General features: G+C 34.5%; 1 long non-coding RNA gene across 3 annotated transcripts; it reads right to left on the reverse strand.

The window, feature by feature from the left end:
- Positions 1 to 7: 7 nt before the first annotated feature.
- LOC109583302 (uncharacterized) lies at positions 8 to 1,867 on the reverse strand. Of its 3 annotated transcripts, none has more exons than XR_002185454.1 (4): positions 1,309 to 1,612; positions 1,025 to 1,098; positions 160 to 360; positions 8 to 112 (listed from the first exon to the last, which is right to left on the reverse strand). It is a non-coding gene; the product is annotated as an uncharacterized LOC109583302 (long non-coding RNA). The 3 variants fall into 3 exon arrangements; XR_002185455.1 differs by lacking the exon at positions 8 to 112 and adding an exon at positions 1,619 to 1,867 and having other exon boundaries at positions 113 to 360; positions 1,309 to 1,498; XR_002185453.1 differs by lacking the exon at positions 8 to 112 and having other exon boundaries at positions 113 to 360; positions 1,309 to 1,610.
- Between the last annotated feature and the right edge of the window lie 4,843 nt (positions 1,868 to 6,710).

Below are 6,710 nucleotides of genomic sequence, written 5' to 3' on the forward strand. Positions count from 1 at the left end.
TATTTATTAAAAGACACATTAATATTCTTACTCAGGAGGTAGCATAGCTTTCATCATCACAACTTCCTTTCTCACCACACTTCCCCTCACTCCACCCACTCCTCATCCTTACCTACACAACATCACATGACTATCATCAAAAGTCACATGATCTCTCACTTGTATGGTCACGAGGGGATCTTGAGGGACGAGGGAGAGGTTGGCCGTCACATGTGGTCTCTTGTTCTTCAATACAAGAGATACTAGAGGACCAATACTGTTCCTTTCCGGAGGATGTCAGCTCTCATTCATTTAATTAAGAGGAGAACATCAAAGAGAAGATAATGAAGAGACTCAAACCTTCCTAACATATAGGAGAGACTATAATAGAAAGAGAGGGAGGGAGAGATATACATAAAGAAAGGAAAGAAGGAAAGGAATAGAATGAGGGGGAGGAGGGAAAAGGAGGGAAGAAAAATAGAAAGAAGAAAGGGAAGAAAGAAAAGAAACAAGTAAAGAAATGAGAAAATGGAGAGAGAAATACATATGTACATGGTGATAGGAAATGTTTCCTGTTTTTCTATCACTTTTCCTTCAAATTGTGTGTGCCACTGCTTAGGTACAGCTATCATGGATTAGTAAAGTGTACGAACCAAGTTAGAAAATTAATAAGTTAACTACAATGAAGCAGCTAAAAGCAAGAAAAACAAAAAACATGCAGTACATGTACATGTATTATTAACTGAAAATGACTATAAATACGCATGTACATGTACATGTATCAATTAATGCACAATGTTATGAAGACAAATTGAGGAAATACTGTCCATGCAGTATAGCTAATAGGAGGAGCACATGAAATAAAAGCTGAGATCCCTCCCTCTCTCTCTCTCTCTCTCTCTCTCTCTGATGTCCTTATCAGCCAAAAAGCAAAATTAAAACGATTTTTGTTAATTTATAAAATTCAATACCCGACAGATAAGTACATGCATGCATGGAGAGAGATATACATGTACATATGGTAGAGAGTGGATACAATATTTACCTTGCAAATATTTTAGATAGTTTATCCAGTTTGATCACATTATTAGGTAGACATGTTAACTCATTGTACTGGACCTATAATAACAATAACACACAACATGTAAACATAATTATGAGTCTTTATACAAAAATAAACAACAAACTGTACTATAAACAAATCTACAACATTCAAGGGAGTTGTCTCAAAGCATGCAGTATACCATGCTATTACAATTTAATTCATACATACATGTACACTAAACATGTATTATAATGATATTAAAAATCTTATATTTTCATTCTCACCTCAAGTGCTGACAATGAATTAAAGTTTTCAATATCTTCAGATATTTGTTTGATTTCGTTAGATGATAGATCCAGTCTAGTCAGTTCGACCTGGTCCCACCATCTCTCATCAACATCAAATGAAGCAGTACTACCATCAGGAGGATCAATATTGAGTCTCCACAGTTTAGGAGGAATAACAATAATGCCCCTGTAATTATACACATTCACCCACTAACTTTCATACATCCACATGTTCATTAATGCGTCATAAAAATGAAAATCAAAAAATCATTTTTGGTGAATTAAAAAAACATGTTACAAGTCTCACCATAGATAATAGAGTAAATGAAACTAATATCTCTAATATATATGGTCTCACACAACGGCCTCCTACCCCAGGCTGTTTGACAGGTTCAGTGAACCGTTTTACGAACTTGTTTCAATAAGGATTCTGGTACAGTCCCCTCCTTACCTACCCCATCACTTTGACTAGGAGAGTTGAAGAAGTTGGGATTTGGTTTGAGTCTAGTAGAACCAGCAGGAGACTTTCTACTGGCACCACAACTCATTTTATGAATTTTGGAAAAAAATGGGTGTGGTCTTATGTTGCATAGTTTGGGTGGGGCTGGTATTTTGCAAGAATGGCATCTAAAAGTGAGGGCCACTATTCTCTTCTCTTTGTATCTCTTTCATTCATTCTTTGTCTCTCTTACTCTCTCACTTACTTTACTCCTCTGTATCCTGTCCTTATTCTAACTCATCACTATATTACTGTTACTCTGTTACTGCGTACCTCTTGTTCTCTATAGACTATCAACCAGTGGAGAGATGGGGACACTCCACAGTAAAGGTAGGAGACTACCTATATATGTGGGGTGGGCGCGGGTCTGGAGTAGACTATGATGTGATGGAGGTGTATCACTTACCAACTGGTGCTTGGGACCAGGAACCTACTACTGGTACCCCACCACCAGGTACCTATGGGTATACATCAGTCGCTATTGGGAAGGACATATATTATTTCGGTGGACATGGTGTTGGTGGTTATAAAAACAGCTTATATTGTTTTAATGTGGATTCATTCAAGTGGAGGGAACTATCTCCTTCTAGTTCTGATCATGGTCCAATGATGAAGGGCCACTGTGAAATAATATCAGTTCATTTTGACAGTGAACACTATCTCGTAATAATTGGAGGACTGGGATCATCTTCTACACCTAAGCAACCTAACGCTCAGTATAATAATTCTTATGGTGATTTGAGATGTAATGAGATACATTATTACAGGATTTCATCAGGTCAGTAATTCTCATCATTGATACACAATAGTTGATGAGTATTTCAAACTGAATAATTTATATTAATGTATATAAAACAGATTGTTAATAATTAAGTGTGTTTGTTAGTGTGTCTCTGTGTGTCATGTGTTTGTGTGTGATGGTGACGTGTGTCTATATGTGACGTGTGTGTATGTGTACTAATACATACATTATGATGTGTCTGTGTATGATAGTGCATATAATGTATGTGAGAATTTATGAATGTATGACGTGTGTATGTGACGTGTATCTATAATGTGCATGTTATGTGTGTGTGAGTATTATCATGTATCTGTGTGTGTGATGTTTGTATATGTACATGTATCTATACATAAGCTAATGTGACATGAGTGTGTGTGTGTGTGTAGGTTCATGTTATTTATTATCATTTTAAATAAATTTCTGTATCACATGAGTCACAAATTACCCACATACAATGTTCCATGAGTTTTATATAATTATTCATTAACAATCATAACTGAAATGTACCAGAATAGATTAGTAATCTTCAAAGAAGGAGACCCCCTGGACCTCTCCTTCATGTGTAGTGGCGGATCTAGGGGGGTTCCATGGGTTCCATGGAACCCCCTCTTTGGCAGAAGAAGTTGTCTTTTTGCAGTATCTTTGGATTCTTTGCAGTCAGTTTGCAGCACTTTTCCTCCATTTTATTAATTAAAATTGATGAGCCACACCCAAATTTTTAATTAAAATTAATGAGCCACACCTACTTAAGTGAAATGGAACCCCCCTTTTAATTTTTCTGGATCCGCCAGTGATGTGTACAGGCTTGGTGTGTGTGATGGTGTGTGTCATGGCATGAGTCTATCTGTATGTGTGTGTGTGTGTGTGTGTGTGTGTGTGTGTATTATGTGATAGTGATGTGTGTCTATGCATGATGTGTATGTATAAATAATAATGTACACACATATACACATACATATGTATGATGAATGTGTATAATGTATGTGTGTGTATGTGGTAAGTAAGTGTACATGAATGTTTGTACATTATTATTAGATCAATGGATATCTCCTGTTGTTACTGGAGACAGACCACCTCCTCTTTGTGACTTCACTCTAACACCAGTTACTAATAACACTGCGGTAATGTTTGGAGGTGATACTGATAATGGAGTCAGTAATAAACTGTATATGATAAGTTTCACTAAGACATCAGTGGTGAGTTAATACTGTAGGATGGGCTTTGATTACATGATTTATTTGACCACAAATTGTGGATTTACAATTAAACTTTAATTTATTATTCTCTTAGGATATATTAGAATTACCTAATCCTGGAGGATCAGTACAATGGCCTGAGGGAAGATATGGTCATTCCAGTGTACTGATTACCACCAGTTCAGGACCACACTTACTAGTGGTGTGTGGATCATATGCCTATGATGTATGGTTACTGGACATTAACAAAAGAAAATGGAAAGAACTGGTAAGTATTATATTATGATGCTTGATAACAAAACATAAAGTGATTAACTAAATTTGTAACTCATGAGGTTTGTAATGTACATGTACATATTATGATACTCAGTGAAAACTACTGATGAATAATGCTGGTATTCAGTATGTGTGTGTGTGTCTGTTTTTAGTGTGAATGTGTGTTTGTGTGTTTTTGTGTTTTGTTTGTTTCTTTACCTAAATATGTGTTAATATACATGTGTCTGTCTGTGTGTGTGTAAAGATAGATTCACAATTGATAGAGTGTGAATGCTGGAATTAAAATAAATTGTATTTTATATACATTGCATACATTGTGTATGTACATACATGTATTTGTGTGTATGTGTGCATATGTTTTAATATGTGTATGTGTGTACTAACACGTACATCATGTGTACATGTAACATGTACATGTGTGTGTATGTGTGTGAGCAATTATGCATGCTTTACATGTAGCTTTATATGTGTATGCATGTATAGATGTACATGTATGTGTGTTAGTGTGTCATTAGTATGTGTATGTGTATGTGTGTACATGCAGACACTTAGTAAGTTCTTAATTGAGGACTCACATGATATAATAACACACTCAGTTGTGTATACTTGTCTATTAATATATTGTGTATTATTAATTTTATTATGTGATCTTTGTGTTACATAAAACACACTGTGCAGACTATAAAACTGTGAGTTAGTTATTGTGTGTTTATTAACCAGATATCAAATCAATTAATCTGTCATACACAAATTAATTATTATCAATTTAATTTTATAGACTAATCTACCAGACAATGTCACTAACAGATACAGGCATTCTGTCTCAGTGTGGAGTGTGACCCCAACTACTAACTGGATAATTGAGTTTGGAGGAAGACTACCATACGCTGATACAGCAGTTATTGAACTCAGTAAGTACATGTAGACAGTAGTAGATACAATGTGTATTGAATATGTAATGATAATTAGTAATGATAATATTACAATAAAGTAAGTAATTCTTATGATGAATATTTAATGAGAGCATTTGACGTAACTATACCTATGATACTAATTATTACCAATTCATTCCTGCTATGTACGATAGTGAAATATAATGACTGCAGATACAGAAACACTGATATTAATAGGAGCTAGAGTGAATGAAATATTATTATCAGTGTATTTATATACAATAATATGTTCATGTGGTTAACTGTGTAAACTGACAGAGGTCACACATACAATGATTAAACATGAATCCATCAATAATAAGGTTACCATAGTAACTAACTGTAATTAATTTGTGTATTTCTTATTCTCCACTATTTTGTTACTGTATAGGATATACTAGTGATAATGATTGGTCTACTAGTGTAATACCTCTGGACCAGTATCAAGATCAACTAAGAAGAAGGATACTGAGTGATTGGAAGAATTTAGGAACCGAAAAACAGCTTCAAATATTTCAAAATCGTCTGCAATTACAAAGAGAAAGAGAGTTCTATGAGGAACAGCTTCAAAGAGAGATAAATGAGAAGGAGCAGATACAGCAAGATCGAGACAAAGAGCAGCAACAGCTTCTTCAAGAAAAGGCAACACTTACTCAGCAACTTGATGATGCTACCACTCTCCTTGAGCAAGCAGAAAAAGATAAATCAACTGTTGAATTAGGTACTATTGTGTTGTACTGTTGTTTATGTGTACATTGTTTACATTATAATACTAGTGGATTAGACAATGTTGAGTATGAAAATAGTATCCTGTACTCAATTTAGGTCAAATTGTCCATGCATTAGAAATAATGAGATTGATGTAGAGTGAGCTCTACTTACCATATATGGTATCATTAGCAATAATCATAGTACATGTATTTATGGGCTACTGTACATGCAGTGCAAATTTGTATAAGCAACAAATATCATTTTATTTCTATCTTTGTATTTTTACTAATAATATAGGAAGTTATGAGAAGCTTAAAGCTGAAGCTGCTGATATTGAAGAGAAGAAACTGATTGTTACTGGTTAGTGTATCAACAGTACATAATAATACATGAGAGAATATTCTATTAATTTAGAAGATTATCAGAAACTGAAACTCAAAGTTGCCGAACTATTGGAAGAGAAGGAGGAACAATTTCTCAAGGAGAAACAGATCATTATTGGTTAGTTAACTATACACACAGCATGTATTAGATGAGAGAATATGTTTATTGTGTAGATGACAATCAAAATCTTAAAACTAACATTTCTGAGAAAGACAAAGTTATAGCCAAACTGTCATCACAAGTAGAGGAACAATCACAGAATGAGAAACAGATCATTACTGGTTAGTGTATCATCATCAATCAATGATAATTATTAATATTCTATTAATTTATAGACCTTAAAGAAAAGGAGTTGTTTATAGCCAGACTAGTGAAGGAAAGACAAGAGAGGGTCCTCAAGCAACCTATCAAAGAGACTAGTTCCATTGGACTACAATTTAATTACCTGATCCCTTCAATGGGTAAGAGTATTATTGACTGACTGACTGACAGTGTGTCTTTTGACTATACTGATAGATAATCTGGACTGTCTGAGTGATGTACAGGTAGCAGAGAAGAAGCTGTTTCTAGTTCAAGGAGAGAACCTCAACTAATTAATTGGGAGAAATATGGTCTAAGGA

This window comes from Amphimedon queenslandica, unplaced genomic scaffold (assembly GCF_000090795.2).
Source record: "Amphimedon queenslandica unplaced genomic scaffold, v1.1 AMPQUscaffold_13518, whole genome shotgun sequence".
Lineage (NCBI taxonomy): Eukaryota > Metazoa > Porifera > Demospongiae > Haplosclerida > Niphatidae > Amphimedon > Amphimedon queenslandica.